Genomic DNA, 12085 nt, shown 5'->3' on the forward strand with positions numbered 1-12085 from the left:
ACACTATGTTAGGAAGAGGAGACATTCTGCAAAGGAAAATTAAAGTAACTACGAACAAAATCTGAAATTTTTACAACATTTCTGCATTTAGATCATCACCACAATTTTCTAAGAATGTCAATTAAGTGATCAGGAAAGAGAGTTTGCAGGAAGTAAAAGCCAAAGAGTCCTATGGGGAGTCACAGTAAAAACATGATTTATGTGGCCCATCTCTGTTGCCCAGAGCCCTGTGGGGTGGTGAGGACCACATGGTAGTGCAAGAGGCAGGAAACATGGAAGGTTGGGGTCTGTGAGCGGGGGACAAAGGGGAAATGAGCAGATTTCTGGTGGAGTCTCTGTGGAATGCGAGAATCCTTTCTGGCACTCTGGCAAAATGCTGACTTACGCCAGGAATTGTGTATGCTCCTCAGGGCCTTAATAAAAAAGAAAAGCAGATGCTGGAGGGGCTGGTTATCGTATGGATCTTGGCAGGCATATGGAATTTAACAGCTAAATAGAGAACTCAGTTTAAAATGGATATGGCTGTCACCAGCAGGCTTCCATATTAGGCACACACACACATGCTCGCTCTCTCTCTCTCTCTCTCTCTCTCTCTCTCCAAAAGGGCTCAAAAGGAGAAATTTTGGTCAGGCATGGTGCCTCATGCCTGTAATCCCAGCACTTTGGGAAGCCGAGGTGGGTGGATCACTTGAGGTCAGGAGGTTGAGACCAGCCTGGCCAACATGGTGAAACCCCGTCTCTACTAAAAACACAAAATTAGGTGGATGTGGTGGCAGGTGCCTCTAATCCCAACTACTTGGCAGGCTGAGGCAGGAGAATCATGTGAACCCGGGAGGTGGAGGCTGCAGTGAGCCAAGATCATGCCACTGTACTCCAGACTGGGTGACAGAGTGAGACTCTGTCTCAAAAAAAAAAAGAGGGAAATTTCAAAGTATGTCTAACCACAAGGTTGGAACCCACCTTGTGACCCTTTGGCTTCCCTCTCACCTTCATGAAATTCCTCACCAATTTCTGTTAATGGCACCTTCTTAGTTTCCATCACTTGAAACCCATATGGCCATACCTTTTCACTGACTCCTGCGTCCATCATTCTTGTTTCTAGAATCTCTTTAATTTAGTTCCTTTCTCTGCTGCAAAGAGATCCTTGTAAAATAAACACTAGAGAGTCCACTCACCAGATCAAAATCCCTAATTATGGGTGTGACCTGGCAGCTGGGGGTGTGGGTATAAAATCGACCCAGGTTATTCTAATGTGCAGCAAAGTGGGAGGACCCCAGGTCTCCAGTATTCTAAGTTCTTTACCATCTGCCTGCCTGCTACTCAGCCTCATATTCCACACCTCCAACTCTGGCAGTAGCCAGAATATTCCATATTTTCAAGGTTTCTGTTTCTGTCTATACCATTCCCTACTTATAGATATAAATATAAATATAGATTATATAGATATAGATAGATATAATATGCATCATTTATAATAACAAAAATCTACACAAAGCCTAAATGTCCAAAAAGAGGACACACTAGCCTATTATAATATTTCCAACTTGTTGACCATTCTATCCATGTTTTGCAACTCACCTCGGATGCAAACACTTCAGGGTGGAAGCTCTGAAACATTTGTGGCAGAATCAGATGCTTTTCCTCCCAACACTGCTCGAATATATTTATGCATTTCTTATAGAACTTGCCATGTTCTGCCAAAATGTGTTTGGCTCCTCCCCACATAGAACCATACGCTTTTTGGAAAAAGAACTACATCTTAGTAAGTCATGTGCCAACATATATATCAGAATGCCTTTTACAAAACAGAAGATTTGTCATTGCTTGTGGAATAAATGAATAAATTAAAACCTCCACCTGCCGGGTTCAAGGGATTCTCCTTCCTCGGCCTCCCAGGTAGCGGGGATTACAGGCATGCACCACCACACCCTGCTAATTTTGTATTTTTAGTAGAGATGGTTTCTCCATGTTGGTCAGGCTGGTCTCGAACTCCCGATTTCAGATGATCCACCCGCCTCAGCCTCCCAAAGTCCTGAGATTACAGGCATGAGCCACCACGCCTGGCCAGTTCCCACACTTTCAAACACAGAAGCTGAGGGTCTGAGAGATGCAGTGACTCACAAGGTGTCAGCACCATCCCCTGAGCCTCGCCCAGCTCCTTCCTTCCGTTCTAGGAGTGAGGCATTCACACCTTTTATTGCACAGGAGACACTGATGGAAGAGAGCCCTGCATCCATCCTCAGAGGGGACGAGGGATGGTCCTAGAGCCCATGAGGTGAGAGGTGAGGGCAGTCCTGCCAAGGTCACGGATCAAAGGTCACTCACTGCTCATTGTTATGCTTTTCCCTGTCACATACGTTCTGTCAAACACTAGTTCTCTAAGATTATAAAATCTCTGGAAGAGGCCGGGCTGTCATACCAACACTTTGGGAGACCAAGGCAGGAAGATCACTTGAGCCCAGGAGTTTGAGATCAGTCTGGGCAACAGAGTGCAACCTTGTCTCTACAAATAATGAAAAATTATTCTGGTGTGGTGGTGCACGCCTGTAATTCCCAGTTACTCAGGAGTCTGAGGCAGGAGAATTGCTTGAGCCCAGGAAGTTGAGGCTGCAGTGAGCTGTGATCATGCCACAGCACTCAGCTTGGGCAACAGAGCGAGACCCTGTCTCAAAACACAAACAAACAAACAAACTCTGGAAGACAACCTAGGTAATACCATTCAGGACATAGGCACAGTCAAATAGTTCATGATGAAGACCCCAAAAGCAATTGCAACCAAAGCGAAAATTGACACACGGGATCTAATTAAACTAAAAAGCTTCTGCACAGCAAAATAAACTATCAACAAAGTAAACAGACAACCTATAAAATGGGAGAACATTTTTGCAAACTATGCATCCAACAAAGGTCTAATATTTAACATCTATAAGGAACTTAACAAATTTACAAGCAAAAACATACAATCTCATTTAAAAAAAAAGTAGGCAAAGGACATGAACAGACACTTTTCAAAAGAAGACATACATGTGGCAAACAATCACAAGAAGAAAAACTCAATATTACTGATAATTAGGGAAATGCAAATCAAACCACAGTGAGATAACATCTTACACCAGTCAGAATGGCTATTATTTAAAAAGTCAAAAAATAACATGCTGGCAAGGTTATGGAGAAAAAGAAACACTTATACACTGTTGGTGGGAGTGCAAATTAGTTCAACCATTGTGGAAGACAGTGTGGCGATTCCACAAAGACCTAAAGAGAGAAATACCATTTGACCCAGCAATCCCATTACTAGATATATACCCAAAGAAATACAAATCATTCTATTATAAAGACACATGCACGGATATGTTCATTGCGGCACTATTCACAATAGCAAAGACATGGAATCAACCTAAATCCCATCAATGATAGACTGGATAAAGAAAATGTAATATATACACCATGGAATACTATGCAGCCATTAAAAAGAACGAGATAGGAACATGAATGGAGCTGGAGGCTGTTATCTTTAGCAAACTAACACAGAAACAGAAAAACATATACCACATGTTCTCACTTTTAAGTGGGAGCTAAATGATGAGAACACATAGACACATAGAGGGGAACAACACACACTGAGACCTTTTGGAGGTTAGGGGGTGGGAGCACGGAAAAGATCAGGAAAAATAACTAATGGGTACTAGGCTTAATACCAGGGTGAAGAAATAAACTGTACAACAAACTCTCATGACACACGTTTACCCATGTAACAACCCCGCACTTGCACTTATGAACTTAAAATAAATGTTTGAAAAAGAGGAGCACTTGGGTTCAGGAAAGAAAAATATGTACCAGATAAAATACTTTAAAGCGGAAGACTTGCTCTGTTTTCAGAGGAATGCTCATTTCCAAGAGAAGGCACAACACAGAATTGTTCCTAAAACATAGCCCTGTGAAACACAGCAAACAACTGCCAAATGCAATGGAGTCTGAGTTCCCCACATCTCCCTCAAAAGAGGTTTTTTGAGCAAAAATAAATATTGAAGCAAATGTGGTAATGTTTGCATTGAAGGACTTCTCCAAGAACACTATTTTTGCACCTTGATTTCTTTGTTCTAGCCATGACATTTCTGACGTGGGTATTTATGTATGTTCTCAATGTAAGGGCTAAACATTTCAAAGAACTGCTAAATCAATTCCAGAAAGCCCATGCAGTTGCCTTGAAAATGAGATCAAGTTTTTGATACCATTTCAAGCTGTTCATGGGAAATTCATTGTTCATCACAGTTCGACATGCCACGTTTCCATTTATATTTTAAGCTAAAGTGGCTTTTTTCCTCAAAACTTCGTAAGCAAATCACCAAATTTTAAAACGTGTTTTGTGTCAAATATGCTGACAACCACGATATAATTTGATGTAGTAATTAAAGGGTACAAAATAAAAATAACATCTCAAGATTATTTGTAGAAAATGTAAGTATATAACAGGTTCCTTTGATAGGTGGCCAATAACTAGACTTCAAAATTTTCGTTTCATAAAAGCCTTTCTTTAAATTTAGTAATCAATGATTTATACTTAGTTTACTGACTAAATTAACAAAACACTCTAAAAATGGAATACTCGCAGCTGACAAGGCTATGGTGGAAGTGGCACTTCATACATTGCAGAGTGGATGGCAGGGTAAATTGGCACCAACCACCCTGAAAGCAATTGGGCAATAACTCTGAGGGATGCCACAATTTAAGCATCTTCTGGGGCTCTATTCTAAGACAAGCAAAATGTGGAAAATGTATATGCACAGAGGTGTTTACTCACAACATTATGGTTAATGTAGAAGAATCTGTAGTAAAAGCAACTTAAGAACCTAATATAAAATTACTTAGAATGATGATTATAAGACTATATACCTCAGGGAAACACTTATTTATTCAAGAACAGCTTTGACTTTATGTATAGCCAAGACGAAATACAAATCCTTGTTTCACTTTGCAAGGAAGCGATCTCCCTCCCTGTCATTCTGCCAATTCAGCGTGTCTCTAAAGGGTACGCCACTTCCGAGCGCCCTCTGCAGGGCGCCGCCTCATGTTACAGTGGAAACTGGCTCTGCTTGGAGGAAGTTCAGCAGGTGTCAGAGATGGGAATGGGGCAGGGTCTGCAGCGGTGGAAGCCGGAGATGTGCCCTGAGCACCTGGGACCTCCTGATTTAAGGACAGGGAGGAGGCAGATCTGAGGCAGGTCCAGGTCTATGACAAAAGAGAGGGTATGAGGAGCACACTGGCCTGACCTCAGGGGCTGCATCTAAGCTCTCAGGTACATTCGGAGTGTTGGGGTGGGCCCCAGGCCAGGGAAGGATGCTCCCTAGAGCCAGTGCTGGGCTGCCAAGCACATAGGAGGACACGCAGCGCTTAGCAAGGACCTTCCCCAGCGCCAGGAACCAGGTCTGTGGGCAGCAGGCCCTTGAAGGCCTCCAGTTCCATCCATGTTCCTGTAAAGGACATTATCTCATTCCTTTTTTACGGCTGCATAGTATTCCATGGTGTATATGTACCACATTTTCTTTATCCAGTCTATCATTGATGGGCATTTAGGTTGATTCCATGTCTTTGCTATTGTGAATAATGCTGCAATGAACATGTCCTTGAGGAGAGGAGGAAGCACAAACGAGTTCTGGCTCTCCTGGCTCACACAGATGCAGGCTAGGTGAGGCAGAGCCCATGGAAGCAGGTAGTGAGCTGGCGCAGGGTGGAGTTGGGGCATACCACTCGAGGGCTGCCGGGGCTGCGTGCCATGGGCTCATGTGTTATTGATCACAGTGAATATGACTGTGGTGGTGACATTCACAGCAGGGCGCCAGCCTCCCTGGACCTGTCCCTTATATGAAGCCTGGGCTGGGAACCCTCCAGGCCAGATCCTTGCCTGTGGTGCCAGTGGCCAGCAGCAGGGCCAAGCCCACCTGTATTCTGAAGAAGCTTGAAGCTGCAAGCTGTGACAACCTTCGTAACATTCACAACTTGATTCCCATCACAGCGTCGGTAAGCTTCTATCCTAGGATACTTCCTGAGAAAAGAAAAAGAAAAGATTTACATGCATAAAAGAGAATGATTGAAAAAGCATAAATGTTCCACACAAGAGGAGAGGTTCAACCCATTGTAGTACATGTAACAATGTGCTGCTGTTACATGGCAGGGAAAATATATTCTAGCAAATGTTTTATAATAATATGAAAAATGAATAATACCACGTCTTTGTAGAAAATTAGAATATAGAGTATATATGTGATAAAACGTATATAAATGTGTTTTACACAATTTTAACTATGTGGTTCACATCTGTAGATATATGTAGAATAAAACTATGCAGATATATAAATAACTCTTCCAAAACATTCATAGCAGAGATACTAGAAGAAGGTTCACCAAAAAGGTCCTTATTTATGAATTATTTATGAGTTACTACTAGAGTAATTTTTAAGCTACATATTTTTTAAAAAGAGGAAGAAAGTGATAAATAACTGGCTTGCAATTCCTCTTTTCCCTGGTAGAAATTAAGCAAGCAACATTAAACACAAATTTTAGAAACCCCACCTGGCTCATCCCATCTCCTGTGGCTCCATGGGCTGGCCAGACCCACCTCAGCGGCCACTGGCTGCTCTTTTGCTCATGGTCTCTGTGCCCAGGCTCAGCTCTGTGCCCCATGCCTGACACTCCTTGAGCATGGACCCTGCAGTCCTCAGACTCTAGACAAGTCACTGTGCTACCTCCAATAACTCAGAGCCTCCTCAGGACCTAACAAGTGTGTCTCTTATGAATAAAAGTACCTACTTCTGGCTGGGCACAGTGGCTCATGCCTGTCATCCCAGGACTTTGGGAAGCTGAGGCAGGTGGATCACCTGAGGTCAGGTGTTTGAGATCAGCTTGGCCAACATGGTGAAATCCCATCTCCACTAAAAATACAAAAATTAGTCGGGTGTGGTGGTGCATGCCTGTAGACCCAGCTAATTGGGAGGCTGAGGAAGGACAATCGCTTGAACCCAGGAGGCAGAGGTTGCAGTGAGCCCAGATTGCTCCATAGCACTCCAGCCTGGGCAACAGAGGGAGACTCCATCTCAAAAAAAAAAAAAATTACCTAATTCTGCTACATATAAATATTGGGTTTTGGGGTGTGGTTTTTTGTTTTGTTTTGTTTTTTGGTTTTTTTGTGGGGTTTTTTTGGTTTTTTTTTTTTTTTTTTTTTTTTTTTTTTGAGATGGAATGTCACTCTGTCGCCCAGGCTGGAGTGCAGTGGCACGATCTTGGCTCACTGCAAGCTCTGCCTCCCTGGTTCACGTCATACTCCTGCCTCAGCCTCCCAAGTAGCTGGGACTACAGGCGCCCGCCACCACGCCCAGCTAATTTTTTGTATTTTTAGTAGAGACAGGATTTCACTGTGTTAGCCATGATGGTCTGGATCTCCTGACTTCGTGATCCACCCGCCTCAGCCTCCCAAAGTGCTGGGATTACAGGCATGAGCCACCGCGCCCTGCCAAATATAGGTATTTAATTCAAATTTTGGTGAGATACATTCTCGCCAACTATTTAATAGGTGTTAACCCTAGTAAATATTCTGAAGCAATTATAAAAATAATATTGTGCACCTACCATTTTAAAATTCAGCACACGTTTTACATCCATTAAAATGCACAGGTATTGATAACAGCAATAGCTACTGACGTGAACTGAGGGCCTCACCTGTGCCCTTACTGAGGGCTAGGGCAGGGATTCCCTCATCTTCATGCTCCCCATGGACTGCGCGCTGCCCATGACTAAGGCTCAGGGCTGCGGGCTTGCGTGCATTCACTCATACACACTCCAGACAACCCCAGCAACCTCCAACGCCAGCATCTCTGAGACGCCCAAGTGCTGGTCTTTACCTGGGTCATACCTGCCTCTGATGAGGCAGGACCAGGGCTAAACACAAGCAGGTTGCCCCCCGAGCTTCACCAATGGGCCACACCACTCCACAGAGCCCTCAAAGGAAGGAGTTTCTGCTCTGTTGCCTGCAGGGGAGTTTGGTGGGTGGAGCGAGTATCCATCTTTCTGATCTTGGTCACGCCCCTAGAGGAAGGGCAGCAGCAAGTCAAATTGATGAGCCCATGACACCCACGGGCCACGACTGTTGCCTCTGTGGACAGCCTCAGTCAGAGGCCGCTCCTTAACCGGCGTGCCCGGGGGATCAGGGTGTGCTGTCTCCCTCTTGTCTCCCCACGCAGAAGGGGAGAAGGCAGCAGAAGGAAGCCCAGCCTCTCCTACATCGGCCCACAGTCGAGACCCTGAAGGGGTCTTCCAGGGGAAGGGGCTGTAGGACTTTTCTCTGCCTCTTGCTCACACCTCTGGTTGGAGGAGGGAGGGAGCCTAGATCCCTGGGAGCCCACCGGCAGCCGTCAGGAGCTCTGGCTCCCTCCCCCAGCACTCTGCCCTGTGAACACTGCCAGCTCCACTGCCAGGATGAAGCAATGGAGACCCAGAGTGAAAAATCATGCTGAGCGCGTGGCATATCAAACCTAGGTCCTCATGACTCCAGTGCTTTTGATACACATTTACCCTCTGGAATAACAGAATTTTAAAACCTAACACAATTTGCTATAAATAGATAAATTCCTCCCCTTTCCCCTGAAAGATAAGACTATTGATAAGTAATTTTTAAAACGAACAAAAATTTTGCATCTTTAAAATGTGTTCTAAAAATTGAATTAAAACCAAAACAAATCTTTAAGAAAAATCAGTATTTTCTTTTCTGGAATCTACTGGCTACTCCCACATATCACCTCCAATTGCACACACAGACTCAGATTCTTTTGTTTTTGTTTTTTATTTTGATCTGGGTTCTCACTCTATGGCCCAGGCTGGAGTGCAGTGGCATGATCATGGCTCACTGCAGGCTCTGTTTCCTGGGCTCAGGTGATTCTCCCACCTCAGCCTCGTGAGTAGCTGGAACTACAGGCACACACCACCATGGCCTGCTGATTTTTTCTTTTTTTTTTTTTTTAAGACACACTGTCTCACTATGTTGTCCAGACTGATCTCGAACTCCTGGTCTCAAGTGATCCACCCACCTTGGCCTCCCAAAGTGCTAGGATTACAGGCATGAGCCACTGCTCATGGCCTCAGATTCATTTATGTGAAGTTCAGCTCAGAGACCTAAGATGCGGCATACAGTCTTGGAGCCTCACGGAACACATCCTCTTTCAATATCAAATTAAGGCTGTGGAGTTCACGTTCACCTGAACAGTTTATTTCACAGTGCTAAATTTCTATCTGTGTTACAAAACCTTACAGTTATTAAGTCACCTAATCTAATGTTGTTAAAGTAAAATAAATCGACATCATTTTGAGCCTGTGCCAACCTTTCAGTTGTTTAAAAATCCTGCACTTAAACTTTCATTTCTACTTTTCTCTAAAAGAAAACAATTGAAATGTCTATTTTATGAAGAATTCAGTTCAATGTTTCAAATAAAAATATAAAATTTCCCCATTTAATTACTTTAGAAACTGCGTTGTGATAAAATAGCTAATGATTCGGGCAGAGATTTTAAAATTATAAGTAATGTTTATGCATGAATAGTGATGTGTGACTTTAAAAATTATAAATCTAACAAGAAACATTTAACTTTGAATATGCTTCTATTTTATTTCTTATTCATAATCTTTTATCAAACACATGCATTGAACACCTCCTACTTTGAGAACAAATAAAAATTAACAAGGCTTATTTCTAGACTCCAGAACATTCACTAGCTAGTTCATCCTTTCCTAGAGAATGTAGGAGCCTCATTCTACCAGGAAGAGAAGAATAGGGACGCTTGCATTGAAATAGACATTTGCTGAGTCTTATAAACTGAATGAGGAAGCATTCCCGGCAATTGTGTACAAAGATGTGCGAGCATTGCTAGTCTGAGAACATAATGAATGTGTCATTTCTGCATAGTGGGTGGGTGCAGAGTGGCTGAAGTTGGAGCAGAGGCAGAAAGGTGGTGTCTCTCTAAGGCCATGAATCTCCCACAGAGGATGTGGCCTGACCGTCAACTCCCTCCCTCCAGCTCTCCTGCAAGAACCCTGGATGTTTTAGCACCCTGTGGCTGACCAGCGGTGCTCACACAGCTGGTATTGTGACTGCTGCTGAGTTTGTCTGCTCTTTGGCTCCCTAATCCATTTCCTGCTCAATCCACCTGATAACACAACATGTCTTTGCTGAGGCTACTCTTTCAGGTTTATTGAATTCTAGGGAGTCTAAGAAGGATTCTAATTCCAGAAACGCCCTGTGAACTCGTGATTCTCTAGTAGACTTCAGCTTGTTACAACTCTATGGCGTAGATCTCCCATCACGCTTCATGCTTCACTAACCATGAACCAGACACAGGCTCTTATGGGCAGCCCCATGGCTCCACCACTCCGGTGGTAGACGTTAGCAAGTTGCACTGTGTTGCGTGAACATTGCATGACTGAGTCATCCAAGGAATGGCCAGAGGAATATGAAAGTTCCCAGGGAAATTTCAAACCGCATGAAATCCCTTGCCGCTTTTAGGGCCCTAAATATGGACCTTTCTTTTTAGCCTATTAATTTTATTTAAATATTTTGAAGAAAGGCATCTTTTTCTTCTTTACTGAAATATAACATGTAACAGAAAACAATAGCCTTTCTAGACTATCAGCAGCACCCCAAAAGGCCTCTTCACAGCCCCTCCCTGTCATTAGCTCCATGTTCCCAAAGAGAACCACCCTCCTGACTTCCAGCACCACACATTGCCTTGCTGCTTTTTGAGCTTTCTACAAAATGAATCAATATGTTTTCTTTGATGTCTGGCTTCTTTTCTCAGCATCATATGAGGTTCAACCATGTGCTTCAACCTTACAAGTAGACCAGAAGTTACTTATTAATCCTCCATATGAAGATGGCTTGTTTCCAATTTTTGACTGTAAACATTCCATCCATGTCTTTTGTTGAACATATGCACACATCTCTGCGCTTATATACCTTGCAGTGGAACTGCTGGCCCGTAGGATATACAAATACCCCGTTTAAGTAGATGCTTCCAAGCAATTTTCCAGTGTGGTCCTGCTAATTTACACTCCCACCAGCCTTGCAGGAGAGTTCCAGTTGCTCCACATCTCCATCAATGCTTAGTTTTATTTCAGGTTCTTTAGCTTGGTATTCTGGTTTTGTGAATGGATTCAACATCGTACTTTAATTATTAATATTTTGATAAATTATAAAGGATTTATATCATGTGCTTATTTGAATATCCTTTTATGTAACATGTGTGCTTGTCTATTCTCTAGTTTTCTATTTATGTGTCTTCCTTATTAATTTGCAGATATACTTCATATATTTTGAATATAAACCATTTATTGTACCTCTTCACTTACTTATAGATGTCATTTGGTACACAGACATTCTTAATTTTAATGTACTCAATTTTTTATCATTTATATTTAGCAAAATGTATTTATCAATAAATTTTTCCTTGCCCAAAGAACATGAAGATACTTTGCTATATTGCCTTCTAGAAGCCTTTATGTTTTAACTATTCATATAGACCTGCAGTCCACCTGGAATTTATTTTCATCTAACGTAAGAAGGGAATTTCTTTATTTTCCATGTGGATATAAAATTGAATCTAGTTTTTTGTTTTAAAAAAACACACACACACGGTTTTCTTCACTGTTCTTTAGGCTCACTTTTGTTATATACAACAAAAAGCATCTGCAAAGCAAAGCACACACACACATTCTTATGTGTGTGCATTTTGTCTTTCCTGCTCTACTTTCAGGAATGCAATAGTGCTGAAACTACTACAACTGTATGTCATAAATCTGCATGTTTATGGAGTATGTCCTCCTGATGCACTGGCTCTTTTTAATATTCTCTTGACAGCTCTAGGCCTTGTGTATTTCTATTCAAATTATAAAATCGTTTTGTCAGTTTATACCCCGAAAAGACCTACTGAGATATTGAATCTGCATATCAACTTGTGGATAACTTCAAAATATTCCAACATTTCAATCTTTAAAATAATCCAATGCATAAATATAAATCATGCCTATTTTGTTTAGTATGCATTAG

At 42.4% G+C, this 12085-nt stretch overlaps 1 long non-coding RNA gene across 1 annotated transcript in view; it reads right to left on the reverse strand.

Moving 5' to 3' along the window:
* Window positions 1–5822: 5822 nt before the first annotated feature.
* Window positions 5823–12085, reverse strand: part of LOC112428566 (uncharacterized) — a 43824-nt gene continuing 37561 nt past the window's right edge. Inside the window, exon 4 of the long non-coding RNA XR_003020572.2 lies at window positions 5823–6043. This is a non-coding gene — a long non-coding RNA (uncharacterized lncRNA). The remainder of the gene's footprint in view (window positions 6044–12085) is intronic.

The sequence above is a fragment of the Macaca nemestrina genome, chromosome 4 (assembly GCF_043159975.1).
Source record: "Macaca nemestrina isolate mMacNem1 chromosome 4, mMacNem.hap1, whole genome shotgun sequence".
NCBI lineage: Eukaryota > Metazoa > Chordata > Mammalia > Primates > Cercopithecidae > Macaca > Macaca nemestrina.